At 41.2% G+C, this 13111-nt stretch overlaps 1 pseudogene; it reads left to right on the forward strand.

Moving 5' to 3' along the window:
* Positions 1–527: 527 nt before the first annotated feature.
* On the forward strand, positions 528–2319 carry LOC137211274 (asparagine synthetase [glutamine-hydrolyzing] pseudogene; annotated as a pseudogene).
* The last annotated feature ends 10792 nt before the right edge of the window (positions 2320–13111 follow it).

Below are 13111 nucleotides of genomic sequence, written 5' to 3' on the forward strand. Positions count from 1 at the left end.
AGAACCTAGGGGTAAGACAGGAATAAAGACACAGACCTACTAGAGAATGGACTTGAGGATATGGGGAGGGGGTAGGGTAAGCTGTGACAAAGCGAGAGAGTGGCATGGACATATATACATTACCAAACGTAAAATAGCTAGTGGGAAGCAGCCGCATAGCACAGGGAGATCATCTTGGTGCTTTGTGACCACCTAGAGGGGTGGGATAGGGAGGGTGGGAGGGAGGGAGACGCAAGAGGGAAGAGATATGGGAACATATGTATATGTATAACTGATTCACTTTGATATAAAGCAGAAACTAACCCACCATTGTAAAGCAATTATACTCCAATAAAGATGTTAAAAAAAAAAAAAAAAGAAAGGAGGAGGGCTGAAGTTTTCCCCTTTGCTCTCCAAAATCTTTGCTTCTTTTTAGATGACTTTATAAAACAGCTTTATTGAGATGTAATTCACATACCATAAAATTAATCCATTTAAAGTGTACAGAGCCCGCAAGTCGCAGCCTGCTCACCTCACACCCGCCCACCCAATGGAGCCCAGAATTTCTGTGATCGTATTTGAATAAGTCACTTGGAGAGAGCCCGTAGCTCCATTGCACCATGTGTGGCATTTGGGCCCTCTTTGGTAGCGACGACTGCCTTTCTGTTCAGTGTCTGAGTGCTATGAAGATTGCACACAGAGGTCTAGATGCATTTCTTTTTGAGAATGTCAGTGGATACACCAACTGCTGCTTTGGATTTCACCGGTTTGTGGTGGTTGACCAGCTGTTTGGAATGCAGCCAATTTGAGTGAAGTAATATCCTTACTTGTGGCTCTGTTACAACAGTGAAATCTACAACCACAAGGAGCTGCAACACCATTTTGAATTTGAATACCAGACCAAAGTGGATGGTGAGATAATCTTTCATCTTTATGACAAATGAGGAATTGAGCAAACAGTTTGTATGTCGGATGGGGTATTTGCATTTATTTTACTGGATACTGTCAATAAGAAAGTGTTCTTGGGCAGAGATACCTATGGAGTCAGACCTTTGTTTAAAGCCGGGACAGAAGATGGACTTTTGGCCATGTGTTCAGAAGCTAAAGGTCTCATTACCTTGAAGCACTCTATGACTCCTTTTAAAAAAGTGGAGCTTTTTCTCCCAGGACACTATGAAGTTTTGGATTTAAAGCCAAATGGCAAAGTAGCATTAGTGGAAATGGTTAAATATCATCGCTGTAGAGATGAGCCTCTGCATGCCCTGTGTGACAGCGTGGAGAAACTCTTCCCAGGTTTTGAGATAGAAACTGTGAAGAACAACCTACGAATCCTTTTTGACAATGCCATTAAGAAACGTTTGATAATGGACAGAAGGATTGGCTGCCTTTTATCAGGTGGCTTGGTTTCCAGTTTGGTTGCTGCCATCCTGTTGAAGCAGCTAAAAGAGGCCCAAGTACAGTATCCTCTCCAGACATTTGCGATTGGCATGGAAGACAGTCCCGATTTACTAGCTGCTAGAAAGGTGGCAAATCATTGCGAGCGAACACCATGAAGTCCTCTTTAACTCTGAGGAAGGCATTCAGGTCCTGGATGAAGTCCTATTTTCCTTTATATTACATCAAGGAAATACTACATTTCCTTGCTATTTCCTTGATATTATGGTATTACAACAGTCCATGCTTCAGTAGGTACTTAATTTCAAAGTACATTCCGAAGAACACGGATAGCGTGGTGATCTTCTCTGGAGAAGGTTCAGATGAACTTACACAGGGTTACATATATTTTCACAAGGCTCCTTCCCCTGAGAAGGCCGAGGAGGAGAGTGAGCGGCTTCTGAAGGAACTCTATTTGTTTGATGTTCTCTGAGCAGATCGAACTACTGCTGCCCATGGCCTTGAACTGAGAGTCCGCTTCTTGGATCATCGATTTTCTTCCTATTACTTGTCTCTGCCACCAGATATGGGAATCCCCAAGAACGGGATAGAAAAACATCTCCTGAGAGAGACGTTTGAGGACTCCAGTCTGATACCTAAAGAGATCCTCTGGTGACAAAAAGAAGCCTTCAGTGATGGAATAACCTCAGTTAAGAATTCCTGGTTTAGGATTTAACAGGAATACATTGACCATCAGGTCGATGATGCAGCGATGGCAAGCGCAGCCCAAAATTTCCCGTCAGTACTCCCAAAACGAAAGAAGGCTCTTACTACCATCAGATCTTTGAATGCCACTATCCGAGGTGCGCGGACTGGCTGCCTCATTACTGGATGCCCAGGTAGACTAGCACCACTGACCCTTCCGCCCGCACTCTGACCGATTACAAGGCCGCTGCCAAAGCTTAGGTACTCCCTGAGCTGTGGAGTGAAAGTAAATATTTCTTCTCATTATGAGGGGTAGGGGGCTTGGGGGCAGGATGGGTCAACTGCCCAGGCTTGCGTGGGTGTGAAAAAATAAAAGCCTTAAATCTGAAAGAAAGAAAGAAATAAAGTGTACAGTTCAGTGGTTTTTAGTATATTCACAGGTGATGCAATCATCAACACAATTTAATTTTAGAATATTTTCATAATCTCAAAGAGAAAATGATATTCATTAGCAGCCACTTTCCATTCTCCACCCCCAGCCCTAGGCAACCACTCATCTATAGATTTGTTTTTTCTGGACATTTTATATAAATGGAACCATATAATATGTGGCCTTCTTTGTCTGGATTATTTCACTTTGCATGATGATTTCAAGGTCCATCCACATTGTAGCATGCATTAGTACTTCATTATATTTCATGGCCAAATAATATTCCATTGTTTGGCTATACCACATTTTGTTTATCCTTTCATCAGTTGATTGACATATGGGTTGTTTCCACTTTTTAGCGATTATGAATAATGCTACTATGAACATCTGTGAACTAGTTTTCCTATGGACATATGTTTTCATTTCTCTTGAGTATATATACGTAGGAATGGTGAGATATATTTTTCTGTTTGATTGAGGAGGGGGTTTCTTTCTCTTTCATGTTGGAGTCTTTCCTCAAATATCTAGTGATCCCTGGTGATGCTGTTTATATTTAAATCAGAATTTTCAGCATGTCCATCTCAGCCCAGACTTTCAAGGTAGCCGTTGCCTCCAAATTCTAAGATTTTTAGGATAAGACATTCTTGCTTTACCATCTTAAAACCAAAAGTCTTATGTACACCTTAAAAATTAATTACAGAAGCAATAATTATACATATTCTTTTTTAAAAATTACAGTAAAGCAAAAATCTCATTATAACTTCTTCCAACTCTATTTTCCTCTCCAGGGACCAAGTTATTCCCCTCACTCCAGCAAAGCATACTTTCTGCTTTAATTCCATTTTGATTGGCAGATTTTCTTGATCTTTTTTGTTTGTTTGTTTGTTTTTGTGTTTGACTGTGCCACGTGGCTTGTGTGATCTTAATTCCCCACCAGGGATTGAACCCTTGCCCCCTGTAGTGGAAGCATGGAGTCCTAACCACTGGACCACCAGGGAATTTCCAAATCTTTTATTGCTTGGACATTTTTCAGATATTCCTTGAATTTTGCCCTGGAGTGTCATTATAAATAAGATTATGTAACAGTCACTTTCAACCGCCATCATGAGCCCATTAGCCCATTATATATACATGCCTAGTGTATTTCGTGTGTTTAAATTAACACAAATGGTATCACATCATTCATATCATTCTGTGGTTTGCCCTTTTCACACAACAATGTGTTTTATGTTAGGTTCTTTCTCTTTAGCCACCTTGTAGTGTTTATTTGTAATAAATACATTGTATTTAATTTATTCATTTCCCCTTTGATGGGCATTTAGATGGTTTCCAATTCTTTGCTATTACAAATAATGCTTCAATAAACATCCTTGAATCTGTTTCCTTGTGCATATGTGTGATTGTCTATAGGTCATACAGTCAGTTAGCATGTATAGTTTTCAATTTTATTAGATGCTATCAAGTTGTTTTCAAAGTGCCTGCTTCAACGTACACTCCCATCAGCAGTCTATAAAAGTACCTTCCCCCATACCTTCTCCAACAGTTGATATTGCCAAATAATTCATTTCTGATAATCTTACTGGTGAAAAAATAGTATCTCCATATTTTAACTTGTGTTTTGTTAAGTGAGGATCTTTTATATTTTAATTTATCATTTGGATGTCTTTCCTATACATTGTTATTTATATTATTTCCTCATTTTCTTAGGATTGGTTATGTTTTTCCTATTGATATGTAAAAGTGTTCCGAATTAGAGTGTATTTGTTTCCCTGTCACTTATATTTTACTTTGTAATAGTATCTTGGGTCATAAATTTTTTTTAAATTTTGATATCAAATTTATTAATCATTTCCTTTACCGGTTTGAATCATGTTTTAGGAATTTATTTACTATCATAAAATATTCTCCCAAAATTAATGTATATATTTAATGTAATTTCAATTAGATTCAATTAGAATCCCAATATGATTTGGTGGGCTTTTTTAAAGTTTTTTTTAAATCATTTATTTATTTATTTTTGGCTGCGTTGGGTCTTCATTGCTGTGTGGGCTTCTCTAGTTGCGGTGAGTGGGGGCTACTCTTTGTTGTGGTGTGCAGGCTTCTCATTGCTGTGGCTTCTTGCTGCAGAGCACGGGCTCTAGGCGCATGGGCTTCAGTAGTTGTGGCACACGGGCTTAGTTGCTCCGCAGCATGTGGGATATTCCCGGACCAGGGCTCGAACCTGTTTCCCCTGCATTGGCAGGCGGATTCTTAACCACTGCGCCACCAGGGAAGTCCTGGTGTTTTGTTTCTTTTTTAATTGGATAAAATGATCCTAAAGAAAGGATAAACAGGGAATTCCCTGGCAGTCCAGTGGTTAGGACTCAGCGGTTTCACTGTCAGGGCCGGGTTCAATCCATGGTTGGGAACTAAGATCCTGCAAGCCACACGGCGTGGCCAGAAAGAAAGAAAGAATACTCCAAGCAGACAATGGATTAATATCCATAATATATCAAAAGCTCTTATAAATTAATTCAATATAAGAATGAACAAACAATATGAATAAACAATGCAGAGAGGAGAAAATTTTCTGCCAAGAAATAATGAAAAGATGCTTAAATTCACCATTAGTCCAGGAAATGCAATTTAAAGTAACAATGAGATATCACACTCCACCTTGTCAGAGACGCAAAAATTGTAAAAGAGCTATTACAGCTATTGCTGGCTGGGATTTGGAGAAAGGATATATATATATATTTGTTTGTTTGTTTGTTTGTTTGTTTGTTTGTTGTGGCCTCTCCCGTTGCGGAGCACAGGTTCCGGTTGCGCAGGCTCAGCGGCCGTGGCTCACGGGCCCAGCCGCTCTGCGGCATGTGGGATCTTCCCGGACCGGGGCACGACCCCGTGTCCCCTGCATCGGCACGCTGACTCTCAACCACTGTGCCACCAGGGAAGCCCGAGAAAGGATATTTTTATCTTTAACTTTTGACAAAAGGTAACAAACTCAGAGATTTATATACTGAAAAAATCTTTTGTCTATAAATATTTCCTTATAGGCCTCTCATTATATCATTTTGTCTGGATTTATGTTTTACTTTAATTTTCATTTAGTTCTCATAATAATTCTATTCCTCAATATTTTTATGCTCTTCTGAATGGCATTCTATATTTCATTACATTTTAAGAGCATGTCCATTTACTCTCTTCGATTTTCTATATAGGCAATCATTTTGCCTCTCCACAATTTTTTCTTCTTTCTCAATTCCTATTCTTTTCTTTTTCCTTCCTCCCTCCCTCTCTCCCTCTGTTTTATTTATGAGGCTATTCTTCGTTGCGGTGTGCGGGCTTCTCATTGCGGTGGCTTCTCTTGTTGTGGAGCACAGGCTCTAGGTGGGCGGGCTTCAGTAGTTGTGGCACACGGGCTCAGTAATTGTGGCTCATGGGCTTTAGAGTGCAGGCTCGGTAGTTGTGGCGCACGGGCTTAGCTGCTCCACGGCATGTGGGATCTTCCTGGGCCAGGGCTTAAACCCGTGTCCCCTGCATTGGCAGGCGGATTCCTAACAACTGTGCCACCAGGGAAGTCCCAAACCTTTTATTTTTATTTTTCAGTTTTTTATTCTTTTAAATTAATTTTTATTGGGGTATAGTTGATTTACAATGCTGTGTTAGTTTCTGCTGTACAGCAAACTGAATCAGTTATACATATACATATATCCACTCTTTTAGATTCTATTCCCATATAGGTCATTTCAGAGTATTGAGTAGAGTTCCCTGTGCTAAACAGTATGTTCTTATTGCTGTAGTTATCTATTTTATATATAGTAGTGTGTATATGTCAATCCCAATCTCCCAATTTATCCCTCCCCCACCCTTTACCCCCTTGGTAACCGTAAGTTTATTTTCTACATCTGTTACTATATTTTGTAAATAGGTTCATTTGTACCATTTTTTTAGATTCCACATATAAGTGATATCATATGATATTTGTCTTTCTCTGTCAGACTTACTTCACTCTGTATGACAATCTCTAGGTCCATCCATGTCGCTGCAAATGGCATTATTTCTTTCCTTTTTGTGGCTGAGTAATATTCCACTGTATATATATATATATATATATATATATATATATATATATATATATATATATATATATACCACATCTTCTTTATCCATTCCTCCATCGATGGACATTTAAGTGGCTTCCATGTTCTGGCTATTGTAAATAATGCTGCAATGAACATTGGGGCACATATATCTTTTTGAATTATGGTTTTCTCCGGATATATGCCCAGGAGTGGTATTGCTGGATCATATGGTAGCTCTATTTTTAGTTTTTTAAGGAACCTCCACACTGTTCTCTATAGTGGCTGTACCAATTTACCTTCCAACCAACAGTGTAGGAGGGCACTCTTTTCTCCACACACTCTCCAGCATTCATTGTTTGCAGATTTTTTGGCAATGGCCATTCTGACTGGTGTGAGGTGATACCAGTCAGTTTGGATTTGCATTTCTCTGATAATTAGTGATGTTGAGCATCTTTTCATGTGCCTCTTGGCCATCTGTGTTTTCATTGGAGAAATGTCTATTTAGATCTTCTGCCCATTTTTTGATTGGGTTGTTTGTTTTTTTGATGTTAAGCTGCATGAGCTGTTTGTATATTTTGGAGATTAATCTCTTGCTGGTTGCTTCATTTGCAAATATTTTCTCCCATTCTGTGGGTTGTCTTTTCATTTTGTTTATGGTTTCCTTCGCTGTGCAAAAGCTTTTAAGTTTAATTAGGTCCTATTTGTTTATTTTTGTTTTTATTTTCATTACTCTAGTTGGTGGGAATCTTTTAAAATAACCCCTTAGAGTTGAGGCCCACAAAGTTGGTGACCTCTGCCCCTTGCTTGCTACCTTGCTCTCTATGTCTTGCTTGTTTGTGATGTGGGACAGAGAACTTACCTTTCCCTGGTTCATTGCGCATGCCCCTGTCCCCCCGCCCGTCCGTTTCTGGGAACTGTAAGTAATGTCTTGCGACTCCCTTTGTGTGAGTGGACTGAGACCGTGCCTTCAATCAAAACGACCCCAGGGTTTTACTTCCCCAAACTGTGAGCACAGATGCTGAAGGAGCTACCTGTTAACCTATGTGGGTGACTTGTGCCTCTTCATTCAGCAGGTCATAGTCTGCATAGTCTTAATTTAACACACAAGCTATGGGCCCCCCAACACAAAGAACAGAGGCAATAGAACTGGATGTGCAAATAGTTGGCTTTTCTTCTGGGCACTCCAGGAGATGAGCTTTCACAGCATGAGGGGTGCTCTGAATGGGATGGGTCAGGCCGGGTGGTTTGGGGAGAGCATGTGTTGTGAACATCTGCTTGCTCTTTTAAATTTAGGACTCTTAAATACAGTGAATCTATGAGTATGAATAAAAAATACTTCAATAAGTGGGATATTTTAATCATGTCTATTTCACTGGTCATTGCTACTCTCAAAAGCTTGTATACCTTTATTTTTATCAGTCACTTTATTAAATTCTCTTATAAATTTTTATAGTTTTTAATTGATTAGGATTTCTAGAAGTACAATCATATTTGAAAGTATAAATAATTTTATCTCTTATTTTCAAATATTTATGCCACTCTTTCCACTTTATTGTCTCATTGCTTCAGCTATAAGCTCCACAAAGGCAAGAATTTTATTCACTACTCTATAGACTGTTTGCCTAAAACAGTTCATAGCAAACACTCAATAAACATTTGTTGAATGAATAAATAAATCAGGTAAAATCTTCAAATTAACGTTGAATATTTATGCTAACAGTAGACTTCCCTCTTTAGTTTTTTTTTTTTTGCCATGCCCTGCAGCATTTGGGATCTTAGTTCCCAGACCAGGGATTAAACCGGCGCCCCCTGCAGTAGAAGTATGGAATCTTAACCACTGGACTGCCAGGGAAGTCCCCTGGTCTAGTTCTTAATTTGAATACTTCAGCAGTTAATGTGTTTGTTGCTGGTTTTTGGCAAATAGACACTGTTATGTTTACGATTTCTATTTCTATTCCTATTTTGCATAGAGTTTTATTAGGAATGGCGGCTGATTTTCACACAGTGCTACTTTGGGGGTATCTATTGATACAATCTTATGGGTTCTCTCCCTTATTTTATTGATATAGTGAACTAATGTTGACAAAATTAGTAAAAAGTATTAAACTTAAAGTCCATGGTCTATATAAGGAAAAAGATGAAATCTTACTTTAAAGATCAAGAAATGCCTACGGAAAGGTAAACTGTATTTCTAGAAGGGAAAATTTAACATAAAAATGTCAATCCTTCTCAACTGATTAGTTTCCATTAAGAACCCCAATGGGGGATGTGGCCAGGATGGCAGAGTACGAAGACCCTGAGCTCACCTCCTCCCACAAGCACATCAAAACTGCAACATTTACAGAGCAACTATCCATGAAAGTGACCTCAGGACTAGCAGAAAAGATCTTCTACAGCTAAAAATATAAGGAAGGAACCACAAAGAGACAGGAGGGGTAGAGAGGTGGAGATGGGGGTATAGTCAAGGCCCATACCCCTGGGTGGGCAACCCACAAACAGGAGGGTAATTATAATTGCAGAGGTTTTCCCTAAGAAGCAAGGGGTCCAGGCCCCACGTCAGACTCCCCAGGCCAGGGGGTCCTGCATCAGGAAGACAAGTCCCCAGAACATTTGGCTTTGAAGACCAGCAGGGCTTGCTTTTGGGAGAGCCAGAGGGATGTAGGAAATAGACCCCACTCTTAAGGGGCACACACAAAATCTCACATACTCCGAGACCCAGGGTAGAAGCAGTGATTTGAGAGGGTCAGACCCACTTGCTGATCTCAGAGAGCCTCCCAGAGAGGCAGGATGCAACTGAAATTCACCCTGGGGACATAGATGCTGGCAGCAGCTGGTTTTGGGAGTGCATCCCACCACAAGGACACTGGTGGTGGTAAGGACCATTTTAGAATCTTCCCTCCACCTTATTAGTGCCGGCCCTGGCCCTGCCCACCAGCCAGTTGGCACCCATCCTGGGATGTCCCAGGCCAAGCAGTTAGCTGAATGAGGACACAGTCCCACTCACCAGCAGGCTAGTTGCGCTAGGACCCCCTGAGTCCCCAGCTGCCTGGGGACATGGCCCCACATATCAGGGGGCCCAGGACCCAGACCTTCCCACTAGTGTACCTGCATTAGCCCTGGGCCCCTTGCAGTTAGCCATCAGACCCAGCCCTGGAACCTGGCCTCACCCACCAGCAGGCCATCACCAGCTCCAGGTCACTCCAGACCCTGCAGCCAGCCATGTCAGGAATTGGCCCTTCCCACCAGCAGGCTGACAACAGTCCCTGAACCTCCCTCCAGGCTACGGTCCAGCGCATCAGCAGTCTGACACTAGCTCTGAAACCCCTGGGCCTGTAGCCAATCACACCAGGACCTGGTTCCACCCACCTGTGGGCTGGCACCAGGACTGGGATTCCCCTGGCCACGTAGCCAGCTACAGCCAGGACCCGGCCCCAACCACCATCAGTTGGCAGCCTCCACACAAGGCAGGGCCTGGCAACCAACCAGACCAGGGACCAGCCATGTCTACCAATGCACCCAAAGTAGTCAGCCAGACACAACAGAAGGACCCACGCAGCACATGTAGAGAGCAACCCTAAAGCATATAGCTCTGGTGACCAGAGTGGAGTGTGCTGCTGGGCCCCAAAGGAGATTTCCTACATAAGGTCACTTCTTCAAGATTGGGAAACATAAACAACCTACCAAACACATAGAAATAAAAACAGCAAGTTAGGCAACATGAGGCAACAATGGAATATGTTCCAAATGAAGGAATAAGAAGAAACGCCAGAAGAAAAACTAAGTTAAGTGGAGATAAGCAATCTACCAATAAAGAGTTTAAGGCAATACTCATAAAGATTCTCAAAGAACTCAGGAGAAGAATGGATGAACAGAGTGAGAAGTTAGAAGTTTTTAACAAAGAGTTAGAAGATATAAAGAAGAACCAAACAGAGCTGAAGAATACTATAACTGAAATAAAAAATAACACTAGAAGGAATCAATGGTAGATTAAATGACATAGAGGAACAGATCAGCAAACTGGAAGATAGAGTAGTGGAAATCATTCAAGCTGATCAGAAAAAAAGAAAACAGAATTTTCAAAAATGAAGACAGTTTAAGAGACCTCTGGGAAAACATCAAGCATACTAACATTCACATTATAAAAGTCCCAGAAGGAGAAGAGAGAGAGAAACGTACAGGGAACATATCTGAAGACATAATAGCTGAAAACTTCCCTAACTTGGGAAAGGAAACAGACATCCAGGTCCAGGAAGCACAGAGAATCCCAAATAAGATCAACCTAAAGAGGACCACACCAAGACACACTGTAATTAAAATAGCCAAAATTAAAGATAAAGAAGGAATATTAAAAACAGCACAGGAGGACTTCCCTGGTGGTGCAGTGGTTACGAATCCGCCTGCCAATGCAGGGGACACGGGTTCGAGCCCTGGTCCAGGAAGATCCCACATGCCGTGGAGCAACTAAGCCTGTGCGTCACAACTACTGAGCTTGTGCTCTAGAGCCTGTGAGCCACAACTACTGAAGCCCACGCACCTATAGCCCGTGCTCTGCAACAGAGAAGCCAGAGCAATGAGAAGCCTGCACACTGCAATGAAGAGTAGCTCCTGCTTGCCGCAGTTAGAGAAAGCCTGCGCACAGCAACGAAGACCCAATGCAGCCCCCAAATAAATAAATATATTTTAACAAATAAAAATAATAAATTAATTAATTTAAAAAAACAGTAAGGGAAAAACAACAAGTTATATACAAGGGAAATCCCATAAGGCTATCAGCTGACTTTTCAGCAGAAACTCTGCAGGCCAGAAGGGAGGGGCATGATATAATTAAAGTGATGAAAAGGAAAAAACCTACAACCAAGAATACACTACCCAAAGGCTTTCATTCAGATTTGAAGGCAAGCTCAAGTTTTACAGATAAGCAAAAGCTAAAAGAGTTTGGCACCATGAAATCAGCTTTACAAAAAATGTTAAAGGGTAGTTTAATAATAGTTCATTTTAGGGAAATATTTTTTCTTCAAAGATAAAGTAAATATCAAATGATACAAATATGTCTTTCCAAAATTAATAATCTCCTTCTCCACTGGCCCCAGGTAAACAATGTTAGCAATTTGGTAGATGTATTTCCATGTATTTCCACCCAGCCACTCCGTGGCATGTGGGATCTTCCCGGACCGGGGCACGAACCCGTGTCCCCTGCATCGGCAGGCGGACTCTCAACCACTGCACCACCAGGGAAGCCCTTAAATTTTGTTTTTAACATCTAAAATCAAATTTATTGATGTATAACTTACGTACACTAAAATTCACTAATGGGTGAGTTTGTTTTCTACTGTACACTTTTCTGTATTTGTACATCATAAAAACAAAGTACAGGATTCTGGAACAACGATGATTACATAGTTTTTGAATCTCACCCAATTCTCTCATAAAAACAGAACAACTAGACAGCAAAGCCAAAATCCCATCAACAGCATTTCCAACAATTACAAAATGACATGACAAGGTATCCCCATGAATCCAAAAACAAGTGAGTGGGGACAAACCACCAACAGTTAAAAGACCGGCGTGGTGTCAGCATTTGTGTGGGAGAGAGTAGAGTGAAACACTGGGGCCTCTGACACACCTGAGAACAGCAGACCCCAAAAAAGCCAACAGATATTCACAGGAAAGGACAACAGGGTAATTTGAAAACAGCAGTTCAAACAGAGCAGGGCTTTGCCCAGTCCAATAGCTGACACATGCAAGGAGTCCATGGTAAGGTCTGAAGAGGCTGGAGTAGTCTAAGTCCCAGGAACTCTCCAACTGACCAGCAAGGCTCCTGCTAGAACAGGGTTCCACACTGAGGAGAAAATGATGGAAGTAGAATAAAAATTAATTAAAACAGGACAACAGAGCCACACGAAGAGAAGGAAGCTCTGGATGAAAGTGGAAACGAAGAACAAAGCTAGGAAATCTTGAGAGAGCAACTGGTCATGTTTTTGAAAATTACACAAAAAGAACAGCAGAGGGAGCTCTGTGAAGTTAGAAAAGCTATCCTGAACCTTGCCTCCTAAAAGTTCAGGAAAACAAATGTTTCCAAAAGAAAAGAGGGTCAAAGGATCGAGGGCAAATCCCACACAGTTATTACAAAAATAAAGAGAATAAGAAGCAGAATAACATCTCTACTGACAATGAAATCACGCCAGACAGTCATGTCCACGAGCAAAACAGACCGTAATCCACCATTTCAAAATGAGCTGAAAGATACTGTGAAAATAATGTAAGAAATAAAAGAACAACAGAAGTCAGAATTTGAAAATGCAGCTATTAGGTGACTAAACTCGGGAAAGAACTGGAAATAAAAGAAAAAATCTGGGACTTCCCTGGTGGTCCAGTAGTTTAGAATCCCCCTTCCAATGCAGGGGATGCGGGTTCAATCTCTGGTTGGGTAAGTAAGATCCCACATGCCGTGGAGCAACTAAGCCTGCACGCTGCAACTACTGAGCCTGTGCACCACAACTAGATAGAAGCCCAAGAAGCCCGTGTGCCGTATGAAGAGCCTGAACACCACAACTAAGAC

This window comes from Pseudorca crassidens, chromosome 2 (assembly GCF_039906515.1).
Source record: "Pseudorca crassidens isolate mPseCra1 chromosome 2, mPseCra1.hap1, whole genome shotgun sequence".
Classification (NCBI taxonomy): Eukaryota; Metazoa; Chordata; class Mammalia; order Artiodactyla; family Delphinidae; genus Pseudorca; species Pseudorca crassidens.